The sequence below is a fragment of the Arvicola amphibius genome, chromosome 5 (genome assembly GCF_903992535.2).
Source record: "Arvicola amphibius chromosome 5, mArvAmp1.2, whole genome shotgun sequence".
NCBI lineage: Eukaryota > Metazoa > Chordata > Mammalia > Rodentia > Cricetidae > Arvicola > Arvicola amphibius.
Genome location: NC_052051.1, coordinates 127,125,863 through 127,146,211, shown reverse-complemented (window position 1 = coordinate 127,146,211; position 20,349 = coordinate 127,125,863).

The following is a 20,349-nucleotide window of genomic DNA, read 5'->3' as shown; positions in this document are numbered from 1 at the left end:
CTGTTGTAAAGGAAATGAAACATTGCAAATTGGAAAAGAAAAAGAAAAGTCTGTCTTCTCCACAACTCCCATCGCTTGACTTTAGTTTTCCATTTCCAGATAAGGACATCTCCCTAAAGAAGAGAATCTGGAGCCACGTCTCCCAGCAGGGAGGCTAACAGCATCTCTTGCAAAGACAGTAGATAGTGGTAGTATAACTGGGAGCATGGAGAGGGTGACAACTTGACCTTCCTCTTTCTCCTCTCCCATTTTCTGCTTTTTCTCATCTGTTTTTTTTTTTAACCCTCAGAATTTCATTTTAAAAATAACGGTACAATTGTGAAGAGATGGAGACTGTGATCCATGGAAACTAAATGACTAAACATTACAGCAGCCATCAAGGACAATCCTATTCAAATAAAGACAAGAGTAAGCGGACTGAAATTAACTCAGGTGTTTTCAATGGGTTCATATGGAAGCAAAGGGGCCAAGGTTAAAAAAGAAATTTGTCACTAACAGGAACTTACTTTGCTTCTTAAATAAATTGTCATCTTTTATTTTACATCATATGCTTTCGACCATAATTGGCTATCAGATTCACTATGAATCAGATACTCTTAGCAAATGAGATTAAAATCTCTTTCATGACTGGACTGTGTTCTATTGGGCAATGCATGTGGTAAATAAAGGCACTGGACTTTTTTTTTTTTGGAAAGTGCCAATTGATTAGGAGGAAAAGAAACAGGGTTGGTTCCTGGATTAAAAGAAAAACAGGGTGCAGGGTGCAAGACACAATGGGTAGGCTCACAGTGGGCCAGAAGGGTGTCATGCTGAGGCTAGCTTTTTAGCTGAATGAACTGGGAAATGTTGGGTTGTTAACAAGAAGAGTTACAGCGTAGTTAAGCATTACTAAACGATAACTGCGGCATGAAATCATAGAATGAAAGAAAATCACTTGCAACGTCCATTTTTTTTCTTTCTGATAACAGCCTTGGGGAATTACATTGTTTATGTTGCTAAACTGAAAACGGTGGCATAGGCTAACAGGCTAAATTTGCAATCCTGAGGAGCAAAGAATAAGTTCAAACATGAAAATATCAGGTGAGGATATCAACTAGAAAACACATCAAGGAGACATCAGGAAGCTGTGTGAGAAGGGAGAACTTGTGTGGAGCGAGTCCACTTCGCCAATTTCTGCTAAAGAGCCCTTCTCTGTTGTCAAGTCTTAGCCTCACTTCCCTTATTATCCTGTAGGCTGCTGTTAAATGAAGCGCGAATGCATCAGGCTTCAGAAACATCCTGTGAACAGGCCACTTCACAAACATGTCATGCCCTGCCCCACGACTCAGCCCAACCTCCTCCATTTACAGCAGTTCTCCTTGCTATGAAGTCCTAAACTGCTCTTTCAAAGGCTTTGCTCTCATTTCCAGAAGCACGCTGGAGTACTTCACAAATATCTTCAAAGCTGAAGAGTTCTGATGTGGTCTGTGGAGGAGAAACTGGGCAGGTGAGGGTCTGCTAGTCAAGAGGAGAGGCCTATAACCTGCTGGTCCATTGATTTTAGACTGTCATATCTTAAGGAATGAAAAATGAAATGCCTTCTGTTTTGTCCCAGAAGCTGTGGTGTGTGGTATTTTAGTACAGCAACCGAAGCTGACTAATTCCAAATGATTGGCTAAAGCAGTCATGTCAGCAAGTACAACTAGATCACAGGGTGGGCAAAGGGTTGAAGAGAGGGCACTAGCTGGCCCTCACTGCAGAAAGATTGGTAATCGTGACATCAGCGAAGAGTCTGCAAGCCTGAGCTGAAAGGCTTGAATGGGTTTAGAAACAAGCCCAAAGACGTGCAACTTATGTGCAGCAGCTTTAGGATCCCTTAAAAGTCTTAGGCTGCCCCCCTCCTCCAGGTCTGTCTGCCTGCCCTGCAATGGGATGAGATTACGTGGTGAGAATTTAGAAGGTAATTCAGATTAATGAGAGCGTAAGGAAGGAACGTCAATTTAGGTTTCTTTCTTTCCTTCTCACAAGAAAAAGATTTAGAGTTTGTGTGTGACCCAGGGACAATAAGGATAAAAAGGAGGATGCCCACAGGACAGTGCAAGTCCTCGCCAGCCACCAGATGGGTCAGGCCTGGGGTCAGACTTTGCCGCTCCACAACTTTGTTGTCTAAGCTGCCTAGTGCATGATTTTTCTGTCACAGCAGCCTGAGCTAAGACAAACTATTTCTGGAAATGCTGTAAAAAGTATGTTTATTTTAGAGAACACATTTCTGCATGACTCGTGTGCCAGTGGAGAAGACAATAAATTCCGTGAAATTTTAACCCAAGTGAGAAGCTTAAACTCTCATTGAGTTATGAAGTAAGGATAATCTCTTTGAATTTTAATTCCACATCTATTCTGAATCTAATTCTTGTCACATTTTAAAAATTGTTATTATTCCCATGGCAACGAGGTAAAGGGATGTATCTAGCATGTAATAAATAGTTAATAGTTGATGGAGTTTCAAAATAGATACAGACATAAAGAACATTCAGGAAAGAGAAGAATAATGGGATCATTCAGTCTGTCTCTCTTGTTTTTACAGAAATAGAAGTGGGGTCACTTAAAACAAAAGGTCAAGTGGCATGGAAGTATTAGACATGACAGTGCTCGGAACTCAGGACTGGTCTCAGCATTGTGGTCAGACTAACCTGCAATCAATATTTCATTTTAGACCTTGGCTTTCAGGAACTGACCATTCTGGTGTCTTTAGTTTACAAATGGAGGAATTGACCCAGATATTAGATTAATGAGATAAACATAACAGATTGCCCTCCAGTGTATGAATACACCTGTACAGAATATTTAGTTACATTTTTATATGAAGGGGGGCACTCTCACTGAAGTTGGTTGACTCATTGTTAGTCAACACACTTTATTGTGCCAAGCCAATGTTTTACCATGGGCAGAGCTGTCTGAGAAGGACAGTAAGAGAAGACAGCACTAATAACCCAGGCTCCCGTTCAGTCTGTTTGGAAATATCTCGGTGACCAACACCTGAAAGTCCAATGACAACCTACCTCTAACAATGAAACACTGTCCTTGCATAGTAGCCTTTTCTTGTTGCTGTGAGAAAATACCTGAAAAAGAGACTTATGAAAAGAAAGTTTCATGACAACCCATAGTTTGAGAGTACAGTCTTTGCAGGTGGCGTAAGGCAGCTGATCACACTTAGGAAGCAGTGAGAGAGATACATGCTGATTTCAACGTACCCTTTGGCTTTTATTTTTATTTTTATTTTTCATTTTTATTCTATCTGAGATCTCAATCCATGGGGCATTGCTACCCAATTCAAGGTGGGTTTTCCCATCTCAGTTCATCCTGTCTGGACACATCTCCACAAATATACACACGTGTGTCTCCTGGGTGGCCCTTAATCTTGTCAAGTTAGCAAGGACAATTGCCCACTATACTATATACTAAACAGTTGCTAAGGGCGCTATTCAATTTTAGCAAAGTATTTTCTTCACATTAGCACATATTCTGTGTGTAGGCTACTGGGGTGGGACTCAGGGCCTCGCATATGCTACATAAGCACTCTGCCACTAAGCTGCAGTCTGGGTCTGAAATTACCATATTTTATTTATCCGTAATCTGTATCATATTCTACATGCCAATTAGTTTGGACAATTCTCAGTTCTGCAGTTGCAAAGTAAATGTAGGAAATACTTGGACTCATTTTAGACATCAGAAAAAAATTTACAGTGTGCTCAGCCATTAGGATAGTAAAAGAACATTTGCTTTACCATGCCTTATAAAGAGAACTTGAGCAAATCCAACACAGCTTTCAAATTGGCCTTAACTGTATGACAATTCATATTGGGGAAGGCAAATTCAGCAAGCCTTTCAGCATATGTTTTGAAGAATAAAACTGTTGTTATATAATATTTAAAAACTTAATGGACACCATTAGAAATGTTTTTCTACATGTACCACATAGAAGCTTCATATAGAAATTAAGATGGATTTTTTTTAAGTTGAGCATGCTGGAAAAACTACTGTGGTAGGCAACCTTTCTTCTCTTTTCTGTTCTCCTTGCTCACTCATAAAACAACCTGAAACAATTCCCATAAACATACACATGCATGCATGTACACGCACCCCACATACTCAGAAAAACTCCATGTTTCTCACTACTTGGAGAAATAGGGACATCTACTTTAGTACGAATACCATAATTATTAAAATAATGGTTTTGACTATCTTACTTATTTAAAAATTGCCACAATTTTGAATCTTGGTTTTCAATTAGCCCAGAAGCCTTGTGTTTATAAAATCATATAATTTCTTTTCAATATTTATGTGATGGAAAGTGAATAGTATTAAAAGTGAATCAAATAAATGGCCTTTGTTTCTTAACTTGGACCCTGAAACTTACAAAGACTGCCTATGACCGGTAAATACACAGGATACATCATTTTATTTGTATGGAATTTCTATGAGATAAAATCATCAGCTTTTACTGGGTTTCCATGGAGACTGGTGGTCTAGATGAGTTGAGAATCCAGGCCTCATAAGCATCATGAATGCTGGATCTGAGTAAAGAAAGTTGAATTTATTAAGTCTAGGTGATAGATGACTTGTTCTCTGTATGTTTAAAATGGCCCATTTCCAAGGGGTAATACATTATGCAACAGGACTACCTCAAAAACAAAATAAATAAATGCAATCTTCTTTGAGTCAAAACATTCCATCAATGCTTCGGGTTAGGACGTGTTAATACCTCTAGATAATTAACCAGATAGACATGAGTGCAGAAGTGTGTTCTAAAATAATGCAGATTTAGATTAAGCCTCTCCCAGGATGCTGTCAGAAACTGGAGAAAGAACTGCACTTGTCATGCAAGATGTGTCACTAACCTCCTGAGAAGTTGGCTGAGGCCCAGAGCATCTCGGTGTGTTTGTCCTTCTACAGGATAAAGCAAGTGTTCCAAAGGGCATGTCCAGAGTCCCAGCACCCTCAGTGGTGATGTGAACCTCGAATGTGAGGTCTTTACTTTTAAATTACCTTTTCTTTTTTTTTTTTTTTTTGCTAAGTTGACTGTTAGGTTGATCCTTCGAAGCTGCTTTGGTTAAAGGACACTGACTGCTTACTTGGACCCAGTTTAACTTGAAACAGGAAGGCAATCCCATGCTTCTGACTTCAGTTTTTTGTCTCTCTCCTTTTTGCTTTGTTTCACAGTGCAGCTTGAATACACAGGTAAGTCATTGTCTTAAACCTGAAGTTACCTGCGATCACAGGTAGAGCAAACCCTCACAGACAGACGGTCACGTATGGGTCACATAGAAGGCATTATCCAGAGAGGCAATGCTGCTTCCCAGAGCACAGTGATGGTCTCTTGAAAATCAGCTCAAGAGATCAGACATCTTCAGACCCCTCTACAGGATCAAAGCTGAACCAGTGATGGCTGGCACCACACTCTGACCTCAGAGGCTAACTTATGAAGCATCTTTCCCCAACTGTCTTTCTGATGGACTTGGTCACTGGGACTCCTTATCTGCTTCTCTCCCAAATGTGGCCTTTTTGAATAAATCTCCTATGTCTGCTTTTCACCATTTCTCACGTCCTCACGGGACGTGTAACTGAGAATAACTTAAGTGCTTAATGAGCCAGAGTTTTCCCCGCAAATCCTCCACCCATACTATTACTTCACCGAAGCCAGGGCTTTCTCCTTGGATTCTCCTTTACACTGTTACCTTCTGTCCTTAGAAAGGGTGAAGAAAAGATAGAAGATATAAGCATTCCCATTTTCAATACATACCTAAAGAACAAAATAAGAACACTGAATTGACTCAGTGAATACAGGCTCTTGCTGCCAAGCCTCAGGACTTGAGTTAAATGCCCAGAATCCACAGGGTAGAAGGGGAGGACCAACTTTTACAAGTTGTCTTCTGACATCTGCATACATACTGATGTGCATACACACACACACACACACACACACACACAGTGAATAAATTTATTTTAAGTGTGCTCTGTTTCATTCAATCCCTATAATTTTTCAAGTAGCAAATTTATATCAATTAGGAGAGTTTTGAAGTTTACTAGATATTAAACTCACTTGACTTAAATTATTACAGATTCTGTTTTCACTTTAGGTTTCAGGGAAGAAGGAGATGCAAACATCTGTTACTTGCAAACCACTGTGTTAAACAAGGTAAGAGTACAAAAATAAATATCGCAGCAGCTAATGGTTCCTAAAGATGCTCTGCGAGGAAAACAACCAATGGCAACAAAATTAAAGTCATAAACAAAAGTTAAATTTTGTCATATGTAACTTTTTAAAAAGCAAGGTATTAGATATTCCATGACTCTACCAGCACCACCCTTTAGTCGTTCCATTCCACCATCCTCTATCCCATGCTAAAGTCTTATGTAGTATTGAATAGAGCACTCAAGTCAATATCCAGTCCTGGTTTGTGAACATTTAACATTTTCAGTGATGCATTGCTCTACATTTTTCTACAGGAGGCATGTTCCCTTCTGGCTCATCCACTGTCATGTGTCCATTATTAAAATTTCAATTTTTGTTGAATTGTTTTATTTTGGAAAGTAGTAAATCTTTATTGGTTGTAAACTGTTATTTTGCATAAAAAGAGAATTTACATAAAATAGAAAAGACATGAAATAATTAACAAAAGTCTTTAATTGTGTAAATTTGATATTAATTGTAAAAATAGATTCATATTATACTAGTTATACTGATAATTCTGTATTACTTTTATAAATTAAAGCTTCAATTGTATGTATCCAACATAACTTTTGCAAATTGGGAAAAAAGTAAAAGCCCAAATGTACAGTAACCACCATTGCAATGACATTGCATTTTAATATATAGACGTGTCTATAGTTATAAATTTATGCATGTTTAGGGTTAAACTCAAAGTCTTGAACATGCTATACCCTTTACTATCATTTTGTTCTTTTTGGTTTTTTAAATCAGTTCTGTTACATTTTAAAAAATATTTTAATTGAAGTTTGTGAGAATTTCATTTTCAATAGTTCTTAATCTGTAGTTTTCTAATTAGTCTATGGGATTTTTCTGATGTAATTAGTCCAATGAATCTAAATTTATTCTTAGTGATCTATGCAGTTGGTTTTCCTGAGATAGTTATTTTTTGCAATGTTATCCAGGTTGGCCTTAAGCTAAAGATCCCCCTCCCTCAGCTCCTCGTCATTGGGATTGTACTATCGTGCCTATGCCTATAATAACCTATTATCACACAGCAGGAGAAACAATTGTGTTTTTACTTTCTCTCCAATCTTCTTCAAGTGGTGTGCTAAATTCTAGAAAGATGCCTATTTCTCTGAGGCTGCACAAGTCTGTCATCCTAGAATTCCTGAAACTGGTGATATGCAAGATATTCATCAGTGTGGCTATAGTATAGGGCCAGTTCAGGTGCCCTCTTCTCAGCTGCTCAAGGAACAAGCTGGGGAGATCTCCTTGAACACCTGGAAACCCCTCTAGAGTCCAGTCTCTTGCCAATCCTCAAATGGCTCCCTTAATTAAGATATATACTTCCCTGCTCCCATATCCACTCTTCCTCCAACCCAACTGTCCCATTCCCCCAAGCTCTCCCCATCCTCCCCTTCTCACTTCTCTCTCCCCTTCTCCCCTTACCCCCATCCTACCCCCACCCCCAAGCTCTCAATTTTTGCCTGGCAATCTTGTCTACTTCCAATATCCAGAAGGATAACTACATGTTTTTCTTTGGGTTCACCTTCCTATCTAGCTTCTCTAGGATCACGAATTATAGGTTCAATGTCCTTCATTTATCGCTAGAGTCCACTAACGAGTGAGTGCATACCATATTCATCTTTTTGGGTCTGGGTTACCTCACTCAGAACCTTTATCTGGCGTTGGATGGAGATAGAGACTGAGACCCACATTGGAGCACTGGACTGAGCTCCCAAGGTCCAAATGAGGAGCAGAAAGAGGGAGAACATGACCAAGGAAGTCAAGACCTCGAGGGGTGCGTCCACTCACTGAGACAATGGAACTGGGAGCTAATGGGAGCTCACCAAGGCCAACTGTACTGGGACTGATGGAGCATGTGATCAAACCAGACTCTCTAAACGTGGCTGACAAGGAGGGCTGACTGAGAAACCAAGGACAATGGTACTGGGTTTTGAGTCTACTGTATGTACTGGCTTTGTGGGAACCTAGTCTGTTTGGATCCTCACCTTCCTAGACCTGTGTGGAGTGGGGAGGACCTTGAACTTTAGCAGGGCAGGGAACCCTGTCTGCTCCTTGGACTGGAGAGGGAGGGGGAGGGGAAATGGGGAAAGGGAAAAAGAAATGAGGGGGGGAGGAGGTGAAAATTTGTAAAAATTATATAATTTAATAAAAAAATTAAATAAAATAAATTTTAAAAAAAGAATTCCTGAAACTGAGTCATGGAAGGAAGATCACAATCTTAAAGCCAGACTAGGCCTCATGAGGAGTTAAAGGCAGCCAGAACTAAGTAGAGAGCTTCATCTGGGAAAACAAACTTACAAGCAAAAGACATCCATAAACATTTGTAAGGCATTTTGTAAGTATAACCATTTAACAAATTAACAATAGCCAGTTCTACCCTAGAGCATGACCTCCCATGGCTACAGGATCAAGCAGAAAATTTCCTATCATGCATCATGCCTCAGATTTTATTAAAAAGAGGCTGATTACCCAGTTATAAAGATGCCACGACTGTACTAGTGAGATTATCTTGTCTGACAGGTCACCTCTACAGAATGCAAGACGCAGAATGCCACATTATATTTCATTGTATGTATTTATGAATTTTCAAAAATAAGGAAAAACTTAAATGTTCGAGAAGTGTGATTGAATTCAGTGATAGGCTGTTTGCCTGGGATAATCAAGACATCTGTCAAGTTGCTTCCTCTCTTCAGCTCATAGGAACCAACTTAAAGAAAAGCCATATGTGGGTCTAGAAAGGGAATGAAGGTGCCATCCCCGAAGAGGTGGAGACCCCAGATCAGACCACCTCTCAAGCTATTGTTGATGATGCTTTCGCAAAAAGGCCATGAGGAGTACACAGTTTTCTCATCTGTCATCTCATTATAGCCAGGAGCATCAATAAACGACATCTGCACTCTTTGACTGCCTTCCCATAGCAGGAAGGAATTAGAGAGAGAAACTTTCCCTCTATTTTCCTTAAGGTGGAACTTAGGAAAATTACTTTTCCCAGCACTTTTTGTCTCCTGTTTCTCACAGAATGGCAAATACTATGATCTTGAGGTTCCAGTAGCATTGTGACTAGCACAATTTTGTCAGTGGATTTGTATCTTAAAGTAAGTATACACTCATTAACCTACATTTTCATTCTCATTTGTAATCATATTTCGTTGTTTTCATGCCTTCAGATATTAGTACAGTTGAATTATGAAGAAAGACAGAGACATTGATGTTAGCATTTATGGAGTTTGATATTAGAATCCTTCTGCAATTATCCTTTCATTAGCAAATAATTTCAGGAAATTTAATGTTGTGAAGTACAACGATGGCTTAAAATTCACCTTAGTTTCATAAATTCTACTCAGATTTCTCCCTGACATGACATTTTGTCTATTATTTGTTTAGGTTTTTTTTTTCCAGAGCTAGCTATTTTGCTCTGTTGTCCAGGGACCAGATGATATTGAAAACTTCCATGATGGCAAAGGATGCCATCATTTAAGCAAATCAGCAACCTGCAGAGTGAGAAAATTTTTAACAACTTCATATGTGAAAGAGAGCTAATGTCCAAACTATATAAAGAACTTAAGAAAACTAGATATCAAGAAAACAAATAACCCAATTTCAAAATGGGTTATAGATCTAAACAGAGAATCTTCTAAAGATGAAACACAAATGTCTGAGAAACACGTTTAAAAATGTTCAATATCCTTAATCATTAAGGAAATACAAACAAAACTGCTCTGAGATTTCATCTTACACTCCTCAGAATTCTTAAGATCAATAAAATAAAAAACAGTTTATTCTGGTGAGGATGTGGAGTAAAAAGAACTCTTTTTCCATTGCATTGATTACAGTGAAAACACGTATAGCCACTGTATATGTAGAAGGAGCTGTGGGGGCGCCAATCTGTAGGAGCTGTGGGCTGTGTTCTCGCCACCCAGCTAGCTTTACATCTGAAATAATTACACGGAAACTGTATTTATTTAAACACTGTCTGGTCCATTAGTTTTAGCCTCTAATTGGCTAATTCTTATATCTTGTTTTAACTCATATTTAGTAATCTGTTAGCACCATGAGGTGGTGTCTTACCGGGAAGGATCTTAGCCTGTGTCCATTCTCGGAGAGGAGAGCTATGGCGTCTGCCTGAGGTGTCTGTCTAACTCTGTTTTCTTTTTCCCACAATTTGTTCTGTCTACTCCACCCACCTATGTTCTTTATTAATTAACCAATGAGACTAACACATAGACAGATGACCCTCTTCCATCATGTATAAATCAGTATGTCAGTCCCTCAGGAAGAGGAGATCTATGATGCGGTCCAACTGTACCATTCGGGCATATGCCTAAAGATCGCCTCATTCTACCAGAGATACTTGCTCAAGCTTGTTCATTGCTGTTCTATTCATAATAACCAGACAACTGAAGGATACAACAGAAAAATGGATAAAGAAAATGTGATCATGAACAAAATATAGGATTACTCATCATTTAAAAAAAATTCACAGGCAAATGGATGGAACTATAAAAACATCATCCCAAAAGTGAAGTAACTCAGATCTAGAATGACAAATATGGAATTCATTCACGTATATGTAGATATTAGCTCTTAAGTCAGCTATGACCAAACTATAAATGATATAACCACAGAGGTTAGTTATAGAGTAAGGAACTAGGTGGAGCAGAGTGGTCTCCCTAGGAAAGGGAGATAAAATAGATAGTTATGAATGGTTGGAAAGATGGGAGGGTCGATGGATAAGAAGAATCAAATGAGGTAGTAGAGGAGAGGGGATAAGGGAGGAAGCAGGCAGAAAAACAGATAAAATTAAGAGCCATTTGAGGGTTAGTATGTTAATACAACAGAAGCTTCCTAAAATATATACATATATGAAGGAGCTCTAAACAGGTTCTTTGAATATATATTATGGCTTCCAATTTAGTATGTAAAAGTGTCTGTGATTGTTTCTTATGTTTTTCTTAGACTCTTTTTCTTCTGCTTTTGTCTTTGTGTGTTTGCTTTGTCTTATTAAAACATGCTATTTTTGCTTCCTCTTATAAAATATTATTTTACTATTATCTTTAATAATCTATTTGGTTGACAGAGGAGATGGGAAGGAACTTGGGAGAGTAGAGGAAGGAGAAATTATAATCAGGATAAATTATATGAGAAAAACAATCTATTTCAATAAAAGGAAAAATGCCCTAAAAAGAAATGTGCTGTATTTTATATTTAAATTGTAATATTCCATTAAGAAAAAAGATTTTGCTTTATATTCCATGTTTCTGCAATGCCTAATTCAATACAAAATCAGCTTAAAATGTGGTGAGCTCATAGGCTTGCCAGTCTAGCTTGCACAGTGAGGTATAAGTAGAGACCGTTTCAATAGTCTAGGAGATGAAAATCTAATGTTTCACCTTATCTTCTGATGTGTACACAATAAGCACATGTCTCCACCTATGCACAAACACAAACACATGCTAACACACATACACACACACACACACACACACACACACACAATTTTAAAAACTACTTTAGTTTGAGGTCAGGTGGTAGTGGCACATTAAAGGATAAAAACCTTTAATCCCAGGCTTTGAGAGGCAGAGGCAAAATGTTAGAGTTTGAGGCCAGCCTGGTCTACAGAGTGAGACACTGGACAGACAAGTTTACCAGAGAAGCCATGTCTCAAAAACACAAAATAAATAAATAAATAGATACATTAAAAACTGTTTTAGTTTGAATACGTTTAATATTTGTAGTAAAATAGTCCATGAGATCTTTTCTTTTATTTAATAGTGTTTTATTTTTTAATATATCCAGCTGATTGAACCTGTTCATACATCGTCACCCACTGGTGGGGCCTCTGCAGCCTTGGTGTCAATTACTTGTGCTCTCTTCTTAGAGACCAGTGGATGGAGTCCTTCACCAAGCGACTCCTGCAGGGTTGCAGGGGCCAGAGAACCATGAATCCTCCATCTCTCAGACCACAGCTGGAGAAAGAAACTTATGATTGGGAACTACAGTTTTTCATTAAATAGCTTTGTCAAACGAGATGAAAGAGTTGAGTTTTGCCTTTGACCACTTCTTTTCGGCCTTGCCCTTAGACTTATTTACTATGCATTTTTGTGTTTCTTGTGCAACTTTCTGGCATCTTCTTATTCATCTTGCTGGGAGAGCCTGACAGAGCTAGGAGAGTGGCAGTGACCACTGAGACCTTGCTAATATGTTGGACAACAGCAACAACAAAAAGCACAAGGTCATAATAATAAATGTCTACATATTTGGGGTACACATAAATCATATGAACTTGAGTATGAAACATATAGCAGACTATATGCTTTTTGAATATTATTTAAAACATGTCAAAGAATAGCAGTACAAGAAGGGGAAAGAGGAGATAAAGGAACCAAAAGGAAACTAAAATTTCAAAATAATGACAAAAGTATAGGATGACATTATAATTTCTTCATTTATACAAATATTTTGCCTTTTACAGTATATATTCTATACATGTGTGGTTATCAAAAATAGACTATAAAGTTTTTACAGAAGTGTTTGTGATTGGTATTTATATATATATATATACATACATACAAATATATAGTGATATTAACTGTATAACTCCTAATTAAGCTATTGTGAAAAACTTTATTTTATTTATCTTGTATAACTAGTCTACAGTGTGAATGTGTTATTGGAATAAAAAGATATTTTCTGGAGAAAATGGGACGGACCAGCTGCATATAATTATAGCATCTCCTGCTTGGTAAAAGATGAAATAACACACACGGAACACATATTTTTGAGCCAGGAGCTCTGTGTACATTTCTTGGAATACTTGTGGTAATCTCTTTAGATTTGTACAGTTATCTCCATAAGCCAAAACCCTCAGTGGCATCTGAATATGGCATGAAGAAATAATAAGGTGGGATTTACATCCATTTTCTTTCTGTTTTTAAAACCAATTGATTTTGAAAAGCCATGGCAACCATACTCTACGAGTCCTAGACTCAGCATGAGCAGTCTCTTGCAGAAATTTACCAGAAAGAGTTCAAATCACTTGCTCCAGCTGTTTATTTTCCTGGAAACTGGGTCACTGCCTTTGTGTCCAACTGGTACCATGGTTCACAGGGATCACAACTGCCATCCACCTGACATCAATGTATTCGCATAGCTGTCCTTGATCGCAGTATTCTAGAGCACCTGTGTTTGGGGAACTCTTTTCTGTGCTCTCATCTCAGCAGTAACACTGTGGCTTCTTCACAGCAGCAGGCTCCAGCTGAGGCGGATACAGAAAAATAAAATAATAAAAAATACAATAAAACAAAAATTTGAAGAGTCCCTCTGCTTTCTCTGAAAGGCTGATCACAAATGAAACGTTCAGAATCCCATCATTTATCTTAGGGCTCTGGGACTTCTAGGTTTGGTTTCATTTGTCATCTCTGTGTTGAATAGATTTTGTCATGTCCAACTTACTTAAAGAAAAGCAAAGTGACAATTTCATAAGGGAAGTAGGGGATTTAGAGGGCACTGTTTCTATTATTTTCAGTGCAGTTGGTCCCTAATCTGAAAGCACCACCCATCCAAGATTTTTGTCCCAGAACTCTTTCAAAGACAAATCGCTTTGCTAAAGTAAGTGTGTCGAAATAAAAGCAAGGACAGAAGAGTAAAATTCAAGCATCAACATTTCTCCACTATAAAGGAAAAATATAAGAAACGAAGGGCGATACAGTGCCATGTTGATGTATGGTTTTAACATAGACAGCTTTTCAGCTTTATTTCTTCATTCTGTCTTTAAAGAACCTAAATTTGTTGTACTTTCCTTTAAAAAAAAATCAATTAAATTCTATCTCATGTGCTTTCAATGGTCACCTTTAATTCTGTCCTTCATACCTATTTTCTGAGGAGAGCAAAAGCATTTGACCTCATTGGGCTTTGTCTTCTTCGTGTTATCATTTCTCTCCTAAATGTATCTTTGGCTTACTCCAAAATTTGATACAATTTATATTTAAGTCCTACCATGCTGTCTCACAAGCCCTCAATACAACATAATGCTGGTTTTGCATTGTAAAATCCTTTTAGTACAGCCCTAAGAGTACCCAAGTGATCCCAACATTCCAAACATTGTTCAAAAGTCCAAGTTCAGCATCTTGTCTGATACTCAAAACAAAACAAAATGAGAGCAAGAGGGAGAAAACACTGAGCTGTGGATCCACCTAAAATCCAAACCAAATTGCACTTCCCAGCATTCGCTGACACGGCAAACACATGTCTATCCCTGAAAGGTGAAATGAAGGCATAAAAAGAAAAAAGGGATGAAACTGCCAAAACACAGCAGGACTATCACCATCTCCGCAGTCAAAACTGGGGTAATTAGAAGAAAGATTTACAATTCAAAAGGACCTGGGAAAATCTGTATCTATAACCTCCATAGCCATAGCCTAAAAATACACACTTTGGGATTCTCTATAGATTTCCTGAGCAAACAGTCTGCAGACATAGCATCTCTAGAAGACTGTGTTTATTTTCACTGCATCTGGCTTCTTTAGCATCATGATAATTTGCCCTCTTGGTTGCTTGAAAAAGGAGATGTGACCTGGCTTCACATTCCTTGGTCTCCCATCTTTCCTATGAAATTATGGTAGACAGCGCTATGATCCTGCAACTCCTGTGATATACATCTTGAAGCATTGGCTTCACCTAGACACCATGTTTCCTGCTTGATTACGTCAACTGAGACCATGAAGTCAATGGCTTCCAAGTGCATGGATGTCTGAAAATACAGCAATCTACACAGCCCTGCTCCAGCAAGGAACCCTGCAGTTCCTTTCCCCCAGCAGTCTTTTGATGCTACTCCTTTTTATCCTAGATCCCAGAATGACTGAGTCTCATTCAGTTCCTGGTATGACCTCAAGCCATCTTTTCTCTTGCCCTAGTCCTTTTAGATTGCTTAGATGGGACTCATCTAAGCAATCAGTTTCACTGGAACAATTTTTGTCCACATGTTAATATTTAAAACTCATCTGCCCTATTTATTTTCAAACCGTTCACTCTAAACAGGAATAAAAGTAACTGAGTCGTCATCTCCCCTAAAATTCCCTCCAACATATTTATTTCTCTGCCTTCCTAATTAGTCTACCATAAAGCATCATGAAGTTGACAAAATGAAAGTCAAGTTCTTTGCCACAGGATGATACAGTAATCTCTGGTCCAGCTCTCAGCAGGTCCTTGCTTAACATCTGAAACCACTTGAGCTGGAGTGTCAATGTCCGCATTCCTACTAGTGTTGCCTTCTTCTGCCACGTCCCCAAAATCGCTCATCACACTCTCCTTGTCTCACCTGCTGTTCCAGATCCTCCCAGAAGCAAGTTTCAATGACTTCTAAATTACTGTATCAGGTAGGTACAAGGACTTCAGGTCTCTAGAACCAGTTTACTGGGGTCCGGGTGTTCAACCTGTGCAGCTCAGAAAAACATCCTACAAGAAAATAATGCTATGTCTCCAGAATGAGAACTCTAACTGGTGATTTCCAAAAATTTTGGGATTATCATGAAAACAAAAGCTAGCTATCTTCTATTCATCATATTCTTCCTCTGAAACTTGGGGAGTGCCACAGGTTCCTGGATAAGGATCTGTATTTGGATGCTAATAAAAATAAAAGAAGCCCACGTAGTCTAATGGGAATGTGAGAAGAAGTCAGTATTTGCTTTATGAACCTGAGATTACTTCAGTAATTATGTACTCATAAAAATATTATGCAAGTGTATATGACACTTGCCTACTGCATCATATAAAAGATGCTACAAACACTTGGCACAATACTGAAATGTATGAACAGCAAAACTGCATGAAACTTACTGAACATTGCTGATGTAGAACTCTGAACCAATATCCAGAACTATTTGCAAAGTAAAATTTTCCAAAATATACTAATGTTTCTTCTTTAAAATGTATTCACTGGTAATGCAATGGAAAACCGTTGCACATTAAGCAAATATTTGTTATTGTTGGACATTGTAAATTAAAGTCGATCCTTTATCAAAAGGAAAACATGCAATTAAAAATGTCACAGAACTAGCCATAGAAGGTGAAATATTTTAGAAATACTTATTTAATCTTTGTTACCTTGTTTGTTGCTACTTTATAGTCCAAACAGATCAATGTAGACATTACTAGAATCCTAGAATATAAATGATCTTAACTTAGGGTTTCAACACTGGCTTTAGAGTCAATAAAAATCAATGATTTCTAATTTAAAAATATCTAAGCCAATAGGATAAATTGCTAGCATATTTCCTTAGATCCAATAATCTGAAACTCATTGAAATAGATTTTTTCATTCATCATTTTTGCTAAAAGTGCAAAGTTGATTTTATAACTATATATGTCAGGGAACTCCAATCTACTAATATCTTCATTGAACTTGAGATTGACCATATTTTTCAGATAATAGTCGTCTTTTCTCTCCATCTTACCGCTTTTCACTATTATGCTGCGTAAGTATATTGTATAATGCATATTGTTAAAAAACAATCAAATACCACAGAATACTTCTCCAAGAAGTTCATAAACGAAGACACACACTCATCTACATGTTTACACATATGCACACAGTTGTGCATACATGTGCAACCATGCACACACAAGCACACAGGCACAAGCAAACATCCAATAACTGAAATTACATATTTTTCAATATTCTTTTTAATAGATATATCAGAAACTAGAATTTAAATTTTACACAACTAATATACTTATTTTAAAAGTAATTTTATTTGTTATTCAAATATTTTAAGTAAATACATAAGCCAATACATTTGCGTATAAATAGAATGAAAACAGGTAGCATGTATACTTTTATATTTACATTAAAGTTGGGTCATTTAAAGCCAAATAATTATTTTTATATGGCTTTTAGGGAAAATTTGCTACTATAGTTCAGACATCCCATTAAAAGGCCAGTAAACTGGTTGAGTACCTTGTAAAGATGATAGTGTTGTTTTCACATCAGAGTGGTAATAATCTGCATGTTTTGACATCCTAGTGGATCAATTGACATTTTTATAATACATGCTTTTAGTTAATAATTTGCAGAGTAACTTAAAAAAATCTAGTGCTTTTGCTAAAATTAAAATTGCTTATAGCAGAACCCCTCCCCCAGAAACCTACATATCCACCCCCAAACAGTTAGTAAACCTGTTACAGGGTGTGGCTGGCACACCCTCTTCCCCTCCCCTATATTTCTCCATCCCAAGGGCTGGGCTGCTCTTTCCTATGTAATTCAGTCATTTTGGTTACCTGGCCCTTTGGGGTCTGCTCTTTACGCTGTTGGCCTTTTTTCCCTGGCCATTCCTTTTGGTAGGTGCTCCTCTTGGGCAATCCCTCCCTTCCTCCCTCTCCTTGCATGGTCCAATTCAGAGACATCACTTTGGATTCTTCCAGATGTCCTTGTTTCTGGTTATGCTCTCCCTTTTATCTACAATAAACCTTCTCTTCACCACACCTAGGAACAATCATGTTCTTTCCTTTTTTATTTCCTTTTTTTCATTTATAAAAGTATAAATTCATCTGTTTTCATTCTAAGTCTATTGACACCCAAATATATGTCTGTATATTCAATTATGAAGATTTAAATAACAAATAAAATTACTTTTAAAATAAGTTGTTGATTTTTTTTTCAGTAGGTTTTTCTCTTGCCCACGTCATAGGCTAATTCTTAACTGTGCACAATAAAGTGGCTAGGAAGATGAGTAGGAATTCTAAGAGTAGAAGACCTGAGACTGGGAGATGACCTTTCAGCTATCAGATTGAAGTTCTGCAAACACTCTGGAGAGAGTGTGGTGAGCACACACATTATCAAGCTCTTCTCAACAAGGCATTTATGGATTGTTGAGTACTTTCGAGCCTCCGCAGAGGCCGATAAACTAAACAGAATGCTAGGCACACATAGAACTCTTATTTACAGTTAACAAAAATTGGAGTTCACAGTCTCCCTAGGAAGAGCGAGCTCAACAAAGATCCTAGAATCTCTAGAATAGATCCTAAAGTTGAAGGGAGGTCTGAATTCAAACGAAAGATTTGAAGCCAACTGGATACAAGCTCAATATCAAACGAATTTATAATAATTTAATCAAGCATTAGCTGCATGTCAGTAACAACTAGAGTGCACTGGCAAAATAGAACAAACAGCAAGAGAACAAAACAGGTGAAAAACAATAGTTGATCTAGATACTAGAATTTTCCATACATATATTTAAAAATAAGTATAATGTGTATATCTTAAATGCTGAAAGATTTATATTTAATCTGAGAATTAAATCTATTTAAAAACATAATAGCATGGGCATTCAAACATAGAAACGTCATAGATGAAATCAAGACACTGAAGATGTATTTTAGTAGGATATTGGACATATTAAGGACAAGATAATAATTCAAGCCATTCAGATTGATAAAATGAAAACAGTAACAACTGGAAAATATATACTGAAAAGCAATAGTTTTTATTAAAAAATTATTTTTTCCAACAGTGATAAGAAATGGAAAAACCACAGCCATCACACTTTGTAGAAACCAAGAAGGAGAAATGCAATGAAGACCATGCACATACACATAACAACAACACTTTTGGATATTAAATATAAAGAGAACAACCAGGAAAAGGAGCTTAAAAATATATGCCACTACAAAGATTATTCCATGTCTCAGCTGTAATAAATAATGTTGTTATGAAACTTTCCTTACTAATCCTTCAACATAAATGAGTCAAGTTATATTTCTGTAGGGTATGTGACTGGGAGTGTAATTTTTCTCTCTTTTTCTGTTTTTTGTTTGTTTTGTTTTGTTTGTTTGTTTGAAGTCAGTGTTTCTCCGTGTAGCTCTGCTGTCCTGGAACTTGCTCTGCAAACCAGTTTGCCTTCAGACTCACAAAGATCTTCACGCTTCGGCCTCCTGAGTGCTATAATTATAGGTCTATAATTTTTTACCGTTATTAAACATTCTTTTGTTCCTCCTCAGTGGTAAAATGGTAACTAAAGGTGTAGTCTCTTGAATTCTTGGCATAGGTCATTTATTTCTCACCAGAGCCTTGAAGACAATCAAACAAATGGCATTTTTGAAGGACTAAAATAAAATATCCATTAGCCTTGAATACTATATTCAGCATAATTATACAGTAAACCATGTAACTTTTAGATTAATGTATATAATTTATTATATTTAACTAATATATATATATATATAATTTTCACTAACATTGAAACTAGAAGATTTATTTAAAATGCTTTATTCAGAATAAAAGGCATCATAAATCAATTAAAGCAATTACAGGAAATACTGAACAGGATTTTAAAGTATAGCTTTGTTAAACTCATTCTGGTCTATATGCCAGTGGATTCGGATGAATGTTCACACCTCTCTTTCCTGCTTGGAATTCTCAAGAGCCAATAGAAACAGTGCACAGTGAATTAACTTGCTGACAGTCATGGTGAAGGTTGAAATTCAATGTCCCCTCAGATGGCTAACATATTGGAGGTTTGGTACAAAGATAACAGTGCTATTGAGAATGAGTGGATCCAGAGAAAACTAAAGGGTCACCAACTGACTGATCAATGTGTCAATATGCTGATGCATTTCTAGATGAATTTATTATGATGGAAGTATTCTACTAGATAAAAATGTCACAGATACTCTGTGGCTTTAGTGCGCTCTCTCTCTCTCTCTCTCTCTCTCTCTCTCTCTCTCTCTCTCTCTCTCTCTCTCTCTCTCTGTCTCTCTCTCCTGAAGTAGGTAAACAACATTTATTTGTCCAACATATGTTTGCCTATGATACTGTGTCTTCACACATGAGACAGGAAGTCAACAAACATAAACTATAACCTCTACATTTGTCAGCCCAAAGAAGTCTTTTCTCCACTAAGCTGATTGGCTGTGTTTGTTGTTACATCCCCAATAGGAAGAAGAACACAATGATGATCATATTAGTGATGCTGGATCAAGAAATTTACATTTTGAAGCTGTAATAAACATTTCAATGATAATACAAGAAACTATGGTGCTAAAATGACAAAAGTACAAGAAGTTATTAACTAGTAAATTACATTGGGCCATATTAATTTAAGATCTGTGTTATAAAACTGTTGGTTACCACTAGGGAG